We start from the raw sequence: 20,827 nt of genomic DNA on the forward strand, positions 1-20,827 counted from the left end.
TTTTCAAGCTTGCTGACTTCTTTTCCTCCTCAGCCATGTCTACTCTAATGCTAAGTCCACCAAAAGCATTCATCATTTCTGTTACAATATTACATTACTTTGAGGCGCCTGGGCATCCGACTTTGGCTCAGGTCATGATCTCCCGGTTTGTGAGTTCCAGCCCCGTATCAGGCTCTGTGCTGACAGCTCGGAGCCTGGAGCCCGCTTCGGATTCTGTGTCTCCCCGTCTCCCCATCTCTCAGCCCCTCCCCTGCTCATGCTCTGTCTCTCTCTGTCTCTCAATAATAAATAAATGTTAAAAAAATGAAAAAAAAACAAAAAAAAACAATGTTACATTACTTTTAGTTTCTTTCTTAAAATTTCTTCCTATTTACATCGGCTATCTGTTCTTGCATGCACTCTGCATTCCTTTAGAGCCCCTAACATATTAATTATAGTTATTTCAAATTCCCTTTCTGATAATTCCAACATCTGTATCATATCTGAGGCGGGATTCAATAATTGCTTTTTTGCTTAAGACTGTGTTTGCTCTCACCTTTTGGCATGTCTTGTAATTTTTGTTAAAAAGTAGACATGTATCAGAAATAAGAACTGAGGTAAATAAGTCTTTGGAATGAGTTTTTGTGTTAATCTCTGTAGGAATTGTGCTGTGTTTTGTGTTTGCTGTGGCTGATGGCACCAGAGTCTTCAAATTTCTCCTGTGTCTTTGTTTTATCTCCCTTCTTGACTTTGGAACACCCTGGGTATTCCCCCTGAAAGGCAGTCTGCATATTATTGTCAGCTGTAATTTGCTATTATTATATTGGAGCCCTGTTGGTATGGTGATAAGGTGTGGTGAAGAAATGACCTATAATTTTATGAACAAGTCTCCATCTTTTTGTGTCTCTGTGTTTCTGTGCTATGACCTTCACAAGGATTTCTCCATTGGTAGAAATTGTCCCACTGACTCCACCGCCACCCTGTGCTTAGAAGATACAGGAAGGCTGGAGAAGACTGGAGTTGAATATTTGTCCTTCTGTGAGAAGGATAAAACTCTGGTAAAGTCTTTTCCCTTGAGGGTAGGCTTTTTTACGGAAAACACTTTGGATATATTTTACAATGATTATTCTTTTACTCCTTCTGCCAGAGCCGTAAGTCCATATTCTTGGATGTTCACCGTGAGAGCTTGGTGAGGTTCCCAGAGGTAAAATCCATGAGACTGTGGGGTTCCTTCTAAGACTGTGACCCCAGGAGTTTCTCACTCTCTTCATAGTTCACATTCAGCTTCCAACAATTCATCAAGTTGTTGGAAGTGCTTTTTACCAGTTATGGCTCCTGCAGCTTATGCTGCCTATAACACATCTCGGCTGTGACTCTCTGGATATACCTGTATCTGTACATCTCAGTGCAATGGTTTGCCAACTTCAGGTTTCTGATGGGTTCAAGAAAAGTAATTGGTTTTCAGGTTTTTTTTCTTATTGAAAGGCAATTTCCATGCTCTTTACATGTCAAGGTTTAAGCTGGAAGTCTCTCAATATAATTTTATATACCATTGTCTCAGAGTTTTGAAGATTAAATAATGTAATTCATATAAAGCACTAATATTAGTGCCTCACTCATTCTAAGAGTTAGTTCATGTTATTACTACTAGTATGATTAAGTTCTAGATAGTTTGTTATTTGGGATACAAAGATGATTAAAATGCAAACCAATTCACATAGTCTGATAATGATTATTTGCATGATTAGATAGGTTATTCATTTCTGTCATTTTATAGTTGAGGAAAATGAACATCAGAAAATTTAAATGACTTGCCAAAGTAACCTAGTTAGATAGCACTCTAGTAAATAAACATTTGCCACATATATCATATATAGATTCTGAAGTTATAAAAATTATAACAAGTATTTAGGTTAAAAATATTTTAGCTAATATAATAAGTTTCCTTTGAAAATTCATAAGATTTGTTTACTGCCTCAGTACATTTTTTAAACTCATTATTTAAACTATAATAATGTGAAAATGTTATCTTTGATAATTTATTGTACTATGATTGATAATGGGTCCAGGACATGAAAAGGAAGGTTTTAAGGAAATGGAAATGAGTTTAGAGTATCCAAAGTCATTTTTACATAACTCCTAGACTATGGAGTAACAAGTTAAATGCATTTGAAAATGGTGTAAACCTCAGGAATTAATAAAAATATAAAGCTTATGAAAGAAGTTTATTCAGCACTTTTTGTGTGCCAGTTTTGTATTGAATAAGCCCTGAGCATAATTCCATAGTCCAGTCTATTATGCAACTGCAAGTGAAATTTACCATGAATTCCTGAGGATTATGTGATAGTTGGGCTGAATTGTCATTATCCACCTATTTCTCAAAAGCTCCTCATTACCTACAGGAAAAAATACAGACTTACCAATATGACCCTTCATGAACAGGTGGCTATTAACCTATCCATCCTCATCCATACACCCATCCCGTCCTGAGAACTTGCCCATTCACCTACAGGAGTGGTTCAAAGAAGTTTGTATAGTGGCATCCCATCCTCAAGATCCTATCGCTGGCTTATGCCATGATAATCAGCATATCTTTCCTCGTAATTTTCAATTTTGAGTCAGATATTATAATTAAAGAGTTAATGTCTGATAATCACACCTATCATAATAATAGCTGAGTTTATTGAGTATTTCATATTTGTTCATGACTGTACAGAGCACTTTGTTTTAATTTTCCCATTAAACTTTCTAAACAACTCTATAATATAGGTACCATGTATTCTTGTCTTACAGATGAGGAGACTGGGTCGTGAGATTAAGTAGCTATTCATGTTCACTATGCTATTTTCTCATCACAAGGTCTTCTGCCTTTGAACAGTGGTCACATCTTAAAACAGAGGAATGCATTTTTAATGATGGAACTTTAGGTGTGGATGGAATTGAAGATCATAAGATGACCTATTGCTGCTTTTCAATTCATATCTAAAAGTTGATCTGCAAATCCACATATGATTACAGTCAGATTTTTTCATTCAACAATATAAGTATACCCTGATATACTGCTTGATTTTTGCTTCCTACTCTCTTACCCTGAATAAGCCCAGACATAACTATGCTGATACCTAATACCCAGTATCAGACATTTGGCAACACAGCCAATTAAATGACATTTACTGTGCTAACTGAGCTCTCTCTAAAAGGATTATTGAAAGCAAAGTTTTTTGAATTAATACTGTGTGTTTGATTTATTTAAATTATATTCATAATTAATGTTTATATTTTATGGTATGACATTTCATTTTCAGGATTAGAATACAATTTATAATATTGTAGAGATGGACAAAAAAGATTTAACTGAAGACCGCTAAGTTTGAAAAACTGTAGCCTAGCAACCAATTATGTCTTACATTATAGAATACCTGTATAGATCTTCCTTGACTTATTATGGGGTTACATCCCAATAATCCCATCATAAGTTGAATATATTATAAGTAAAAAATGCATTTAATACACCTAACCTATTGAACATCATAGCTTAATCGAGCCTATCTTATACATACTCAGAACACTTACATTAGCCTACAGTCAGGCAAAATCATCTAACACAACATCTATTTCATAATAAAGTGTTGAATATGTCATGTAATTTATTTAGTGCTGCACTAAAATACAATAGTGAAAAATACAATAGATATATAGGTGCATGTAATTTATTTAGTGCTGCACTAAAATACAATAGTGAAAAATACAATAGATATATAGGTGCAGAATGCTTGTAAGTGCATCAGTTGTTTACCCTTGTGATCGTGTGGCTGGCTGGGAACTGCAGCGTCCTGCTGCTGTCCAGCATCACAAGAGAGTACTGTACCACATTGTGCTGTCCAGGAAAGGATCAAAATTTGTAGTGTACACTGAATGTATATTGCTTTTGTGCCATCATAAATTCTAAAACCTGTAAACCAAACTATCCTAAAATCAGAACTGCCCATACTTGTATCAAAAAAACAGGAACCACACTAAATATTTTAGCAATTATAATTTAATATAGGGAATTGATTACACAGGTATTGGAGGACTGAATAGACAAAAAGGTGACATTGAGCTAACACAGATGTAAACTAGAGGAAACAGCTATCATTGCTAAGAAACAAGGAAAGTGGAAAATCTAGGTTATTAGAATCTAGAAGCTTGGAAGAAGGGCTCTCAGAACTGGTTTTGGAGCTTTGATGAGTGGCTGCTGCTTAACTAGAGATGTCATCTGTGGGGAGAAATGATGAGAAGATCTGGGAGTGACAAAATGTAGTTAGATACTGGAAGAGATAACTTCTATCATGGTGAGGGACTATTTTCAGAGCATGAAACAGTAAGGAAAACAAGATTGTCCAAGTCCTTTTTATGCTTCTCATGTTTTCCAGTCTTTCTCTAGACCTGTTGTCCTCCAACCCCCTTCTTTGATTCTAACAATGAATCAGCTAGCAAAGGATAAATATAGATTGGAGAGTCACAGCTCTTGCATCATAAAAGTGAGTATAGGAGGGTGAGTGTGGGGTTGAGAGGCAAAATGCTAGTTGGCACAATATTTATGAGTAATCATTAATTTAGACATCTTCAAAAATTATAATTTTGGACAATTCTGTTTTCATTTATTTAAGAACATATTTCTGAAATTGTCAAAGGATCATCAAGTGGCAAGGGAAAAAAAGGGGGCAAAGAGACCAGATCTCAAAACTATAGTAACTAGTATTAGCTTAATGATAGACAAAATGAACAATGGAACAGAATAGAGCATTCTGAAGCATTCATATATATATATATATATATACTATACAGGCATACATACATTCTGTGACAAAGGTGACAGTTTTGTTCAGTGGGAAAAAAGATGGTCTTTTCAGTAAATGGTCTATTCTATTGGTTTGCAAATCTAAAATGAAAATAAGATATTAAAATAGAAAAGATTAAAAATACCAAGTTCGGATAATGATGTAGAACAACTGAAACCCCGATAAACTGTATATAGTGGGAGTTAAAATTGATAAAACCAATTTGGAAACCTGTTTGACATGATCTACTAAGTAGAAGATATATAAGTTTCATTTCCTAACAATTCCACCATGAGTATATATACCCAGAAGAGATGTGTGTGTTTGTTAACCAAAAATCATGTCTTGGAATGTTTACAGCAGCATTATTCGTAAGAGTCCCAAACTGGAAAATTACCCAAATGCTCATAAATAGTAAATTGGATAAATTGTGGTATTTTTACACAGTTGAGTACTCTACAGCAATGAAAACGAGCAATGAACAGCTAAACTGAATAATGTAGATGGATGTCTCAAATTCATAATGTCGTTGAAGAAAAGAATCCAGACAAAAAAGAATTCACTCTGTGTGATTCATTTTATATGAAGTACCAAAATAGACAAAACTAACCTATTAAAAGCCAAATTAGTGGTTACTCTTAGAGATGGGTGACTAGAAGAAGATATGATGGTCACTTTGTGGTGCTAGCAATTTTCTATTTCTTAATCTTGGTGCTACTTACATAATTGTGCTCATTTTCTGAAAATTAAGCAAGAGATATACTTATTACATGTACTTTTATGTGTATATATATATGTGTGTGTATATATGCATAATGTATACACTATACTTCAGTAAAACAGGCAAGAATAAGAATAGAGTGGCCATTATCTCCATGTATACATTTTCAACAAATAGGTTTTATAACACTTTACAAAATCTCAGATATTTTTATGAAGAGTATATATATATATATATATATATATATATATATTTACAAATACATTTCCTGACCATAAGACTGCAGCTATTTCTTCAATAGTGAATGCTTTGTTAATCATTGTCATTTTCATTGTGGAAACTACAGCTACATAATAACAGTGATTGAAGTAATTGCTCAAGCATAGATCTTTGTCTTTTTCATCCACTAATATCTACATCTAATGAATGCTACTCTGCCATTAACCGATGCAGACATGCTATGTAACATAACATCATAGTTTTGGAAGTCAGCCCTTTAAGCACGTATAATTTTTGTCAAATAGAAGAGAACTGACCTGGATGGTTACACAATAAGAAAAGTATTATACAAAGAAATATGTATGAGTTTGTTTTCTAATGTTTCAATGACAAGGAAGCTAGACCTATAAATGCTGTTTATTTACTACCAATGACGCTTGGCTATATTTACTTCAGTTTATTTTGCACAGTCTTCTTTATGATATAATTACATGCACCACTTTCAGCTGATATGAGCTTTAACAGAAAGCATAGGTATGTAAAATATTTGGATACTTATATTTTCAGATGTTTATTCAAAAATCTGAAATTACACTTAAACACAAGGGTTGATAATATTGTAGTAGTATTGCACAGCAAGAGAACATAACACATGTCCCATGTATAACTATTGTTATTGCTAATTCAAAATGATTACCATATGTGCCATGGATATAGGCATTTTTTAATTCAAAAATAAGATTTTATTTCCACCAATATCAGATGGATATGCAGAGAAACCACTGCTAGTATACAGTACTTTAAACTTTTATCTCTCTGTATGTAAGTGTTTCTATATACCTTTTTCTTTATTAAAAAGCATGGCTAAGTTTATATTAAAGTCAAGAAGGTTAGAAATGGCAAAATAGTTCTATTATACAGAGACAGTCAAACTCTGGAGCAGGTGTTTGCCCTGAGGGTGCATGAAGATTGCCATTTTCCTAGAGACTGGTTTTAATGGAATAAGGTTAAGAGGAGATAGGTGGGAGGTCAGATGAAAAACCCCTGTATAATGCCTAAAACCACAAATGGTGACACTATCAGTGGATAAATTTGAAAAAAAAAAAAGATCTCCCCACAGAGGAAAACAGTTGGTGTCAGAGCCAGTTTTGATCTTTGTTCTTTCAACTAATGAAGTTGACAGTTTCCCTAAATATTTGAAACAAAAGAATCAAGACAGTAAGCAATTGGGTAAGGCATACTGCAGAAAACCATGATGTTAGGATTATGTAGACTCTGATGTATTGCTTTTTAAAAAATTAGGATGTTTGCATACATTAAAGTAATAGTAATTAAAGCAATGTATGTGAGATAGTGGCCTGCATAACTCTTATACATGGTAGAAAATGTATTTTAGAGTAGTGAATATGCACCAAATTAAACAGGATCCTATAGCCAATGTAACACCGCTTGTCATGTGACATACTAAGAGACATCTTAATGTTATTTGCTGTGGATTTTTGTGTCAAGGATGATAATTGCCATTGTGTGACTGACATTTCTCAAATTCTGACTGAAACTAAATCTAGATATATAAAGCAATATATAGTAAATCATTAAAATTTCAATGTACCATATGATTTTTGAGCATATATATTTTTAAAGAGTAATTTATCAAAAGATAGACACAGATTTTACATATATATTTACATCTCACATCTATTGCAGCTTGAGTGAGACAAAAAGAATGTGTAAATGATTCTTAAAAAGTGTTGAGGTAGACGAGTTGATCTGTTATGGAACCAGGCTGGAACGCTGGTGGAAAAAACCAAGCAGCACTCAGAGATCTTGGTGGATCAGAGATTTATTTAACACGGCGGGCTCAGAGGAGACCGTTTCTCCAAAGATCTGAGCGCTGAATGCAAGAGGGAAGGGTAATTTATAGTTGTCAGCTTCCATATCTGTGATGGGTTTTCGTGTGTGCAGCCAACAGGGCAAGAAGAACCCGAAAGAGGGGTCTCTAAGCTAGAGACCAGAGCTTGTTTTAGTCCTGTCAGCCATCTTTAGCATAGTACTCTATTCATTTCTCCAACATTCCCCCCTTTGATGCCTTTTAAAAAAAACTTTCAGTTTTACAGGTTGGTACTCTTGGAAGGATAAGATACGTGCTGTGGATTGGTGAGCAACAGTGTTTTCAATAAAATGTACCAGGGTATTTAGTATCCAGGGGCTGATGGTCACAAGCAAAGTTATGGAAAGGAGGGGCCCTACCAGGGCAGGGAGCCAGGATGCCCAGTCTGTGAGATCCCATCCTCTCCATTGACTGATATTTTCCTGTTGTCTACATTGAATTCTTTCCTTGAGTTCCTTAACCTTAGTCCTGACTATTCTTGATTGGTTTACAAAATAGAAACATTCCTCCCCTAGAAAGATACAAGTCCCTCCTTTTTCTTAAGTGAGGAGGTTGAAGGCTAGCCTATTTTGGAGAGACACTGCTGCCAGGGAGTTTATTTGGCTTTATTAGATTACCAGGGTGTCTGCCATCCATTCCATGTCCTAGTTTGTTGGTGCAGTCTCTATTAGCCCAACAGCAAGAAGCAAGATCAGGACTATGACACCAGTAAGGGGCAAGGGCTGGCGGAGTTGCATCTGAACCCCTGGGCTCAGTCCACATATTGATTCTTCAAGCTTCTGCCGAGTGCAGGCCAGCCAGCTTCCAGGGTGTGGCTGGAGCAGGGCTGGAGATCTCAGGGATCAATGTCTTTTTGAGGGTCAATTTAAGCGGGTTGACTGGATCTGGATCACTTTGTCAGGTTGAGGGTTCCTCTGAGTTGGCCTTCTTAGCTCTGGAGTGGTGGACCCATGGGGTGATACCTGAAACTGAATCCTCTATTTGGTTGTATATCTGTAAAGTCCACCTCCAAGTCTTCGAAAGGGGCAGGTTTCTGGTAACTGTCCGATCAGGTTTAGGGAAGATATGGTTTGCATATTTAGAGATCCATCCTGTTTTCCAGTTGCTTAAATAATCATATGCCCATGGGGTCTTATTATTATCCCCAAAGAATAATAAGCACAGAAGACTGTCTATACGTGAAATACTGTGACAATTTTTCTGAAGTTTACCTCAAGTTGTCTAGTTTAGGCAAACAACAAACATTTAAAGACAATCAGAACTAGAATTTAACATCCATAACAGTGCATTGTTGAAACATAGTTCTCTCTAAAACCCGCCCTTTCCAGAGATAGCCAAATTGAGACCAATGCATTTGTAGAACAAATCCAGTCTTAACAAATCTGGCCTAATTATTTACATAAACTCAGCAAGAATAGCTATTGATCATGAGGATCTTTTAAAGTTTGCTTTGTTGGAACCTTTTATAAGGAATCTCTGGGTTGAACTTTTAGTAGCCTCTCCAGGCCAGAAGTCAAGCCAAATACTTGCCATCAGACAGGCCTGCAATACCTGTAGAATTGGGCAAATTCCTCTTCACCAGGCCCCCAAGATATCTTGAGGTTCCTGCACCTGCCAGGAAGTGACCTTCTTTACTCACCTGGTGAGGCTGCTGGGAACTCTGTAAGCAAGGTATCAGGCCAACATTTCCAAGGGGCTTTATGGCTCCATGTTTCATAAAGCCAACCTTAGTTCCTTAAAGCTGTCTGGTCATATCTGAGTCTAAGAATGTCACTCTCAAATATGACATTCCAGTCAAAGCCTTGGTAAAATAACCAGTATTTCCAAATGGTGACCTGTTATAAGATGAACAGACTTTTATTGAACTTATGCAAACAATTGTAATTGCCATGAAAGAAAGAAGACTCACTGAGAGTTTTTGAATTTCAGGGGAGTTATGTAGAGAAAAAAGATAAATGCTTCAGTTTACAAATGAATACTTTATGGCATTTCTGTACATCATAGATATCTTAAGAGAAAGTTTTCTTAATCTGGAAGAGGAAACATTAGAGAACCAGCAATATTTTCAACAAGAATCACAAAACTATAATCTTCCTCAGTTCATTTAATCCCATGTTCCTAATTCTTGTTCAATTTGAATGCCAGCTTTTTAGTTCTGGAAATTCTTACCCATTTTAGTATTAATCTTAAAGATGTCAAATAGCTGTATTTGTCCCCCAAGTCCTTTTCATAAATCTCCTTGAAGAAGAAACACGTTTGTGAGAGAAGAAGAACAATTATAAGTGACAAAATCTCAGACATTGTTAAAGATCTGATGAGAGTTCATTATGATGCAATTGACAAAGAAATTCGGTTATTTCTTTGACACATAACACTTCAAGTAATCAGAATATTAAGTGATGACTTTATACCAAAACATTAAAACTTTAGGAATTGCATATATATTTGGGCAGTTACAGCATTTACTTGTGCATTACAACCCAAGGTTTACCATTGTATGACAGTGCTTTTCCAAGTAACTTAGCATCCCAAATAAAAGGGCCTAATTGGTCAAAAAGACTTCATTTACCATTTAAATTCTGGGAGGTTTGTTAAAACCTTAGGAAGTTATAAGTACATCCTAAATAGGATTACAGATCATTACAAATTTTAAAACTTTATTTATTCAACCAAGGTGGCAATAAAAGATCCTAAAATGAACGTTTAGCATTATATAGTTGTTACCAAAACCTAGCTCCTTTAACATTGAGAAGTTTTAACTAAGTAATCAAAGACCTGATAAAGATGAAACCTAAAACTTTGGTTTTCCAGGAAGACAAACCTTTGTTTGCATTGTCTTATCAAGAGCAGATCAACAGTCCAAGAAAACTTTGTCATTTGAGCAGATAGAAAAGCAGAATTTCAACCTTATACCAGTGTACTTTTAAAATTCCATTCATCTCAACCTTAGTTCATCCTGAGCATACATAAAATTCCTTTTTAAAGATTTCCTTTTATGAACCTTTTACAACTTTTTTTTTGTCTTCAAACTTTGTCCCAAAGCCATTTCTGTCCAAATAACCAGTCTCATTTAGGACAAAATTACTTTCTTCTACCCTCAACAAAAATGTATTTCCATTCCTTATATCTTTCTTACATATCTCCTACTTTCCTACATACAGGGTTGCTTTCCTTATTTCCATCAGTCAAGTACAGTTAACGGAATTTAACTCTTAGGAAAACTTAGTCTCCAATTGAGGACTCAGTAACCAACTGAGAGGTGTTTACACCAGAATTTTTTAGATGGTAAATTCATGAACCAATTAAGTACAAAGCATGTTTTCCAATAGACCCAAATAGCTTTAATTTCTCTTCAATAAGAAGTTAAAAACACAAACCTATGTTCAGTAATCAAAGCTTTAGCAATTCATTCTATTTGGAAAAGACCTAGATATCCAAGGGGGTGCACTTGACTCCTTGACCTTAAGGATGGGAGGAGGAGCCAATGGTGCCTGAGGCACTGAGGAGGGTATAGGAACCAATTATGTAGACCACACCCAAGTTGGTGCAGAAACAGCAGGGGGAGGGGAAGGCAGAAGAGGCAAGGTGCCAGTAGAAGGCAGAGAAGGAAAACCTAATTCAAAACCTTAACTCAGAGGAGCAGATGCCATGTTTTTTTCCACCAAAATGGAAATATGGAGTCCACATCAGGCCAGAGAAGACTGGGAATTTCCCGGAAACAAATGGAGTTTCAGCAACTACTTGGGAACATTCCTTAAAGTCCCCATCCCGAGGTAGACTAACCACAGTTGGCTCCAATTATAGCTGTTAACCTGGGAAATGAGGGAGAATCCCTCACATCTATTAGGCAGAGGAACAGGGAGAGAGAGTCAGTGTCCCCTTCAGTCTGATTCTATCTTGGCCAGACCAATAAGGTCCCCTTCTTGAGGTTCCTCCTGATATCGGCTGGGTTTCTGGGACTTTCCCTGGTTGGAACATTTATTCTTTTAATGCCCTTTCTCCTTGCAGTGGGCTCACTGACCCCTTGCTAAGGAGGTTCTGGGCCTCCCCGCTTTTGGTGGCTAGACCTTCCCTGTCCCTTTGTCGTGGCTCTCTTATGCCTCTGGAGCAAACAGGATATAAGCCTCGCATAGCCTCTCATAATAATCCCCGGGGGAATTCCCTTGCTGCTGGGCATATTCATGGGCTTCTCAGCCCCTGCCCTGATCTCCTGGAGGAGAGCCTCTTGGTACCAGTGGATGTGGACTGGCATCTGGAGAGCACCTGCACCTGGCCGAGGGCACAATCTGGCTGCTGGTCCTTGTGGGGGAGGGTTCTCCAGGTCCGGGAGGGGAGGAGAGATAAGCAGCGTCCAGGGCCAAAGGAAGAGAGACAGGGGAGGAGTTTCAAGCTCAGGGGCAGCAGGGAGGGAGCCTAGTGAGTCATAAGTTGGTGGAAAGATGGGATCTTCCTCTGGCTCTCCTGCAAACACTAGCGGAGCGGTGGGTTGCTTCTTTGGTTCCCTGGGTGAGTTTCCAGATAAGGCGGCTAAAACCTTTGCCTGACTCTGCTTGCTATGGATGAATCACACCCAAGGTGGAGGATTTCGGGCAATTTCAAGCCAGGAGCCTATGTATGGAAATTTATCAGGGTGACCTGGGTCTCTGGAGACTACATGCCAGATGCAGCAGACCATTGGGACATGCAAGGTTCCCTCAGAGGGCCCTCCTACACCAGAAGTGGGCAATTCTGACTCACATAGGATCCTTAAGGTGACGGGGGTTATCTTAATTCCATAGTCTCCCCGAAACCCCTTCTTTGCTCTGTCCCAACCCCATAATGTTCCCGTGAGGCAGTCACAAATACAGACAGAGGTATAGGGGTGCCCCTGCTAATGAGAAGACCAGTCAGATGCCTGTCTGGCCATGTCCTGAAGGAACTTACTTGATGCTTAGCTGTAGTGGTCTCAGCTTTGTAACTTACGATTGGAAACTATTCTGATGCCGCCATAGACTGTATGCCATTCACCACAGAATCACAGACGGGCCCACTCAGACTCCGTGGTCTTTTGGGGACCTTAAGGGTGCCCGCCTGTGGAGCCACAGACTCAAACTCAGCAGGCAAGCTAGACTGAGTTGCACATTCACACTCACATACACACCAGAGGTTATTACATTACCTCCCACAGAATTCCTACCTGTGAGACCTCTGAGGTCTCTGGGGAGTGATCAGGTCCCCCTTCCACTCTTGCCAGTGGTCCTGACTAGATTGGGCCCCAGCCTTACCAATTCTGATGTAGGGTCCAGGTTGTCACCTGCCAAGTCTCCTTGAGTCCGGCGGGAATGGTGGAGCAGGGCCGGCCTGAGGTGACTGAGTGGGAGACTGCCGAAATTCAGGCAGGGTGTGCTTTCTCCCTTACGATTCCTTGTTCTATCACCACCTCACCATTCTCCCAAACCGGTATCAACAATGGGCCAGCTCAGTTGGGTTTCCCGGTCAGGGAACCAAATATGTTATGGAACCAGGCTGGAATGCTGGTGGAAAAAACCAAGCAGCACTCAGAGATCTTGGTGGATCAGAGATTTATTTAACATCGGCCGGCTCAGAGGAGACCATTTCTCCAGAGATCTGAGCGCCGAATGCAAGAGGGAAGGGTAATTTATAGTTGTCAGCTTCCATATCTGTGGCGAGTTTTCGTGTGTGCGGCCAACAGGGCAAGAAGAGCCCGGAAGAGGGGTCTCTAAGCTAATGACCAGAGCTTGTTTTAGTCCTGTCAGCCATCTTTGGTGCAGTACTTTATTCGTTTCTCCAATAGATCCACTGTTCTAATTCCATCAATGTAGAGAATGGCCCTGGTTATTCCAAAGGTAATAACATAATTTTTTGTTTCTGTAATTAAAGCTTTTAGTATGCAAATGTGTAAAGTAAAAGATGTGTTGAGATTGTGGAGAGGACAATATCAGTGTGAAGTACACTTACTCAGAATAATGCTCCTAGACACAAAGTAGGGCATAAATCCTCACCAAAATGACATTAATTGTAATTACCCATACTTTAGGGAGATATTATCATTTTAGTTAACAAAGTAAAATGCCAACAAAGACAAAGAAAATAGAACTTATTCAGAAAGGTTTTGGGTACCCCTGGAGAGAAAGTCTCAAAAATGAAATGTAGCCAGTCCGGTTTAAAACAAATTATGCAAGTCCATCCAGCATCTTTTCACTTAAAAGTAGGTAGTAATAACCTTTGAGGAAAAACTGCAAAAACTACTTGTTTTCTCTCACCAAAAGAATTTGTGTATAAGTCTACATAATTTATTAGTCTGGGAGAAACCATATGGCTTTAATAATTTTGGATCCAATCATAAATCTGATAATTTAATCACAGGATGAAAAGCCAAGGATCCTTTGAAACCATATCTGTAATGCAAGTTACTATTCTATGACATGCAATTTTCCCTTCACTGAAGTTGAAACATAAATAAATGTGGATGGTTAAAATAGTACAAACTTAAAATTTTTGCCGGAGAGTTTGAAAATGGCCCTGAATCTGTATTGGGGATTTTAAACTCTGGACAACATTTATCTCCTTTAAACTTAACCTGAGTATACTACTTTGAGGAAGAAACCATTTCTTTTGTGCTTAGATGTGATGTTAAAATCAGCATCAAGGGGCCCGACTTCGGCTTAGGTCATGATCTTGCAGTTGGTGAATTCCAGCCCCGCGTCGGGCTCTGTGCTGACAGCTCAGAGCCTGAAGCCTGCTTCGGATTCTGTGTCTCCTCCTCTCTCTGCCCCTCCCCCACTCACTCTCTGTCTCTGTCTCTCAAAAATAAATAAACGTTAAAAAATTTAAAAAAATCAGCATCAATAATTTTTGAGAAACCCTGGAAAATGGAGATAGAAGTCAGACAACCCCAATCCACTTATTTCCTAAAATGGAAAAAGACAAATGTTGACATTTAAAGACTTACTTGTTTGAAACATAGTCTGGCAAAAAAAAAATAGCTTAAATATGATTTATAAGCATTAAAATATAAAAGAATATGATGATCACCAGGAACCAGTAAGGATTCACTAAGAAGTCCTGGAAAACTTATATAATTCAATTTTTTATTATAGAAAAATTCCAAACGTAATAAATGGTGGAGAAAACAATAAAACTAACTCCATGATCTGGAATGTGTTTTTCCTGTGTGCTAGGGGCAACAGGGGTTACTGTTTCTCTCCCCTGTTGCTTAAATCTTTGGTTTCTTTTGAGAGAAGGGTCTAGACAGAGGTTGGGGGTTTAGGACTGACACTACATGGCAGGTGATCACCTCCTGTACACCTGTACTATAAAGGAGGGCTTCATATATTGTATCCTGCCCCAATATTTCTCATGAGAACTCGGAAAAAAAATCCATAAATAATGCCTTTGAGTACAAACTCCCTCTGGATCTGGGGCCCCCTAGCCTTTACAGACTGACATACCAACCTCCACTTGTTTTTCTAAATATTAAGATTTTAGCTCATATCTTCTTACCAGTTTGTGTGAGAGCCAACTCCTTCTCTTATACTCTGCCACAGGTAAGCCAATGTACTCATGTCATCTCTCTTTGGAGAGGTTTATCTCTTCTTGAAACTTAGACTATTTTGTTGACTTGAAACTTCAGGTCTCTGATGGGTCAAGAGAAGTTCAGATTTTGTAGTTTATCTGGCTTTTTCTTACTGTTAGTGGAGAGCAACACCCTTTCCAATTTGCTACATCTCAAATGGAAGGAGAAATTCAAAGTCCACTGCTTATATTTAAAATATATTTAAAAATGTATATTTAAAGATTTAAAACAGTCCACAATTCATCAGTGAGTATTTAATTGGTATGACAATATATTTTATTAGTTATGTAGGACAAGGTCGTTTTGTGTGATGCCTAAGGCTTCTTTAAGGGTAGGATATCATCATGTTCATAGTCTCTTTTGGAGAAGATTTTTTCAATATATCATGCAACAAAGAGCTCAGGTGATACTGTGATATAATAAGAAATACATATTTTGTTCTTAGTCCCTGGGTCCTGGCTAGAGCTACCAAAAACCCTTATAATTTCCTAAGTGATGAGAACAATAATTGTAATAACAGTTTTGTTCTAATATTTAGTTTTTCACCCCAGTTCCTGAAATAGCTCCAGAGCTTCAGAATGATAAGGATGAAAGGTTTATACTTAGGTATTTATAACTAGCCTCTTTCAGCCACAGCTAAGTTTATGTTAATGAGGTAACTTTTCAAAAGCCCCTAAGGATAGGTTACTGGTTGCCAGAGGAATCAACTATATAACTAAAGGGTTGAAACTTTTAGTCCCACCCCATGACCTCCAAAGAGAGGAGAGGGGCTAGAGGTTCAATTAATCATCAATGGCCAATGATTTAATTGTGTCTATGTAATGAAGCTTCCATAAAAACTAACCAAAGAGGTTCAGAGCAATTCCGGGTTGGTGAACACATCCACATGTTGGGAGGGTGGCATGCACAGAGAGGACATGGGCTCAATATGAGCCCCTCCTTTGTGTCATGATAATTCAATGCATGAATACAGCTTGAAGGTGCTCCAGCCAGCCTTGCCCAGAGTCCCAGTACCTGTCTACATTTGGCTTTAAAACTTTATCTAGGACTGGTCGGCATAGAACCCATAGTGGTGAGAGGAGCGACAGGGTCATAAGACATATAGTTGGCCTTGGAGCTGTCCAGAGCAAAGAGATTTGCCTTCACTCCAAGGCCACATAAGTGCCAATTTCAACCATTTTCCTTAAAAATAACACTTTTCTGTGAAATGGTATGAAATACAGTTTTCCATTTTATTATGACAATTTTCAAACATAAAGAAAAGTTTAATACAGTTATATAGCTACCAAAATAGCTAAAATTAAAAAGACCAACAAAAACAAAATGAGTATGGCTGTGAAGCAACTGGAAATCTTGTATATTGCTGCAAGAAATATAAGCTGGTACAACCACTTTGGAAAATTGGCATTATTTTACAAAAGTTGAATCTATGCATACCTTGGGATTACCAATTCATTCCTGACTATAACTCAACAGAATTTTATGCACATGTTCCCCAAGAGACATATGCAAGACTGTTCCTATCAATATTATTCGTAGAAACTAAAAAATGGAAACAATCTGCATGTCCACCAGTAGTAGAATGATATATTCTTAAGATAAAATGTTATCTAGCAGCAAAAACAAATAACCTTCAGCTACATACAAAATATGGACAAATCTTGCAAATGTAATATTGAGCCAGAGAAACCAGACATGAAAACATACACATGTTGTGGTTTGCTGTCTATAAAGCTGAAGACTAGGAAAACCCAAATTATAGACATATAGTCTCTGAAAGTTAACTCTAGGGAGGAGCAAGAAGGTGGTTACTGAAAGGGGCTTGATGGCAGCCTCTGAGGTATAAGCAAGTTCTAATTGATGGCCTGGGTCATAGGTACATGAGATATGATGATTCATTGATCTGTTCATTTTGATGGTTTACCTTTGTAAAAAAAAATAATATGTCAATAAGAAGAAAGGAGAAAAAATTTGAAAGGATCTTACAGTGCAAACCCATACACTCATTACTATATACGATAATAAACATTTTACTATTCTTGCTTTTTTACGTATCCATACATTCCTTTAGCCATCCATCAGGACTTACTATTATTATTGATGATGATGAAAAATGGTATTTTTGACATGCAGGTCATGAAACTAAAATTTGTGAAACAACTGAGCCTGGCCTCCTTACCGCATTTCTTTGCCAAGTCAGGGTCACCCAAAAACCTACATCTTCCCTGTCACTATCTTCCCTGGACCCCCTTCCTTGTCCTAGTTTGTGTAGATGAGCACAAGAGTGGAGATTTTCTGAAGTTGGCAAAAACCAAGGAAACAAACTCCTTTTTGAAGTCAGACCCATCTGATCACAAATGTTTTCTGAATTATACCATCAACGTACACAAAACTTCGCCCAGTGAAACCAGCCCTGAAACTGCAAAGCTCATGCCCAGGTTTGCTAACCTCTGGAAGCCCAGACTGACTTGAAACATGTCCAAAGCCATCCTAGAAGAAGAAAAGATTACTGTTAATTATGAAATGAAATTTCTTTTCTTGGTTTTCAAGGATAGGGAGAGGCTGAAAAGTGTTGAGAATGCCCAACTGTCCTCTAAAGAAACTTTAATTCTTCTCCATGGAGCTGCCTGGAAGCAGCTATGTAAACCTGCTCTGGAAGTTTGGTTCCTACACGATGGGCCCTCCAGGAGTGATGCCTCGAGGAGAGGAGGTAGCCTGTGTGCACATGCAAGGTGGGAGGGTGGGGGATGACTGGGATTTTTAACCTTTTTTGTGCCTTGGAGCCCTTGGCTGTCCAGCGAAGAATTTGACGCCTTGTTAGAGTAGTCTTTTTAAGCGTATAAAATAAATTCATAGGATTGTAAACAGAACTGATTATGCTAAAATTCAGTTACCAAAATATTTCTTCAAATTTGTGATAGAGAAAAAGATGACTTCCTTACTATATTAAATAACAAGATCTAGCTGTAGGTCTGATAACTATCATAACTTTGAGGTAGTGAAAAATGTAACAATATTCCAAGATATCCACAATGATGGGAATGAAATATGAAAACATGTATGATTTCTATTGTTATAGGTACTGTTAATACTATGCTATAGGTACTGATAATACTATGCAGCATTGCCTGCAGTCATAATTGAAGGAAATGGTACATTTTTAGTTATAAGTTAGTGACCATAAAGATGCCATTTTTTTCACATCCAAGCTTACAAATCCCCTGAATTCTGTCCGTGGACCTGAGGATGAGAACTTCTGGAATATAGGGGCTTTCTTTTTGTCTCTTTAATTTTATTCCTGCTGATAAAATGCTCCCTTTACCTAGGCAGATACCCAAATGAATTATAAATTGAAACCAAACATATCCTTGTACACCAACATGAATAGCAGTATTAGTCACATTAGCTAAAAGGTACAAACAAACCAAATGTCCACCAACAGATAAATAGATGAACAAAATATAGTATGTGTATATAGACAGGCAGACACACACACACACACACACACATATGCACACATACTGGAATATTACTGAGACTTAGAAAGGAAGGAAATTTGGGGGCACCTGGATGACTCGGTTAAGTGTCCAACTCTTGGTTTTGGCTCAGGTCATGATCTCGTGGTTTGTGGGTTTGAGCCTTGCATCAGGCTCCGTGGTGCCAGTGCAGAGCCTGCTTGGGATTCTCTCTCTCTCTCTCTCTGTCTCTCTCTCTCTCCTTCTCTCTCTTCCCCTCCCCCCTCTCAAGATAAATAAATTTAAAAAAATTTAAAAAAGAAGAAAGGAAGGAAATTCTGACACATGCTCTAGTATGGATGAAACTTGAGGACATTACACTAAGTGAAATAAGCCAGTCACAAAAATACAAATACTGTACGATTCCAGTTATATGAGGTAGAGTAGTAAAATTCATAGAGACAGAAAGTAGCATTACAAGGGCTCATTACTAGGTGGTTTCCAAGGCCTAGGGATAGAAGAAATGTGAAGTTATTGTGTAATGGGGACAGAGTTTTAGTTTGGGAATATGAAAAAGTTCTGGAGAGAGATGGTGGTGATGGTTGCACAATAGTGTGAATGTGCTTAATGCTGCTGAACCGTGCACCTAAAAATGGTTAAAATGGTAACCTTTTTGTATCTTTGACCACAATAAAATAATTTACAAAAGTTTTTAAAAGACACAGAAGCTCTGTGATCCTTCCTTACACCTTGCTCTATACATCTTTTCCATATGGCTGTTCCTGAGTTGTAGGTTTTATAATAAACTGGTAAATGTAAATAAGTGTAGCCCTGAGTTCTGTGAACCATTCTAGAAAATTATCAAATCTGAGAAGGGGATTGTGAGAACTCACTGATTTATAGCCAGTCAATCAGAAGGTTGGGTGGCCCAGCCATAAAATTGACAGCTGAAGGTTGGGGGAAGCAGTCTTGTGTAACTGAGCCTTCAATCTGTCGAATCTGGGCCTAATCCAGGAAGTTAGTATCAGAATTGAGTTAAATTATAGGACACTTGGCTGGTGTCTTCTGAGAACTGGAAAATTTCTTGGTGTGGAAAAACCTACACATTTGATGTCACAAGAGTAGAGTATACAAAGAGTGTTTTTCTATTAGCTAATATCCACAATATGTAAAGAACTGATACAGATCACTAATAAAAATTGGATAATTCAATAGAAAAATGAGCCATACCATGTGTGCACCCATGTCCCAGACCCTGGTACCACCTTCATGTGTGCATCACACCCCTCAGGAGAAAAAGAGAGAAGGAGGATGCCGGCAGCTATCACCACTGAGGATCCCAACAGTCTATACTGGTGCCACAAACACCCACAGCCCTCACTGCAGAGTACCCTTGTAATCTTTGCCAATTCTGATTGCAGCCAACAAAGCTGCCTAGAATACATGTCACTGTGCCCCCCTGAAGTGAGAGTTACTGCTGCAATGTTGCCAGAGCAGGAGATTCTGCTGCATGCTAAACCACCCAAAGCCAGAGCAGAAGAATACACTGGAATCAGTGCTGCTGTACACTCCTGGAACTAGTGTTTTCATACATGCTCAGACCCAACACCAGACCTGGTGCCACTGCATACCCTACTTAGCCAGGGCACTTGTACTGGTATCTTTCCTCACTAAAGCCAGTTTGTAAAGTCTAGAAAAAGTGACTGCTCCTTCAAATGTATAGACACCAATGCAAAGCAATAGGAACACGAAAAATCAATGAAACATGGCACCATGAAAGGGATACGATAACCAAACCCCAAAAAGTTAAGATCTACAAATTAACTGTCAAAGAATTTAAAATAATTGTTCTTAACATTGAAATGAAAATATGCTAAAGACCAATGTAAAAGCATATGAACATGAACTTTAGGGGCACCTGGGTGAACATCCCAACTCTTGGTCTCAGCTCAGGTCATGATCCCAGGGTAGTGGAATCGAGCCCCACATCAGACTCTGTGCTGAGCATGAAGCCATCTTGGGATTCTCTCTCTCTCTCTCTCTCTCTCTCTCTCCTTCCCTCCCTCTGTCCCTGTCCCCCCCACTACTGTCTCTCTAAAATAAATAAAATTAAATAAATAAATAAATAAATAAATCAGAGAAAACATAAACTTTATTTGTAAT

This window comes from Panthera tigris, chromosome X (genome assembly GCF_018350195.1).
Source record: "Panthera tigris isolate Pti1 chromosome X, P.tigris_Pti1_mat1.1, whole genome shotgun sequence".
NCBI classification, from domain to species: Eukaryota; Metazoa; Chordata; class Mammalia; order Carnivora; family Felidae; genus Panthera; species Panthera tigris.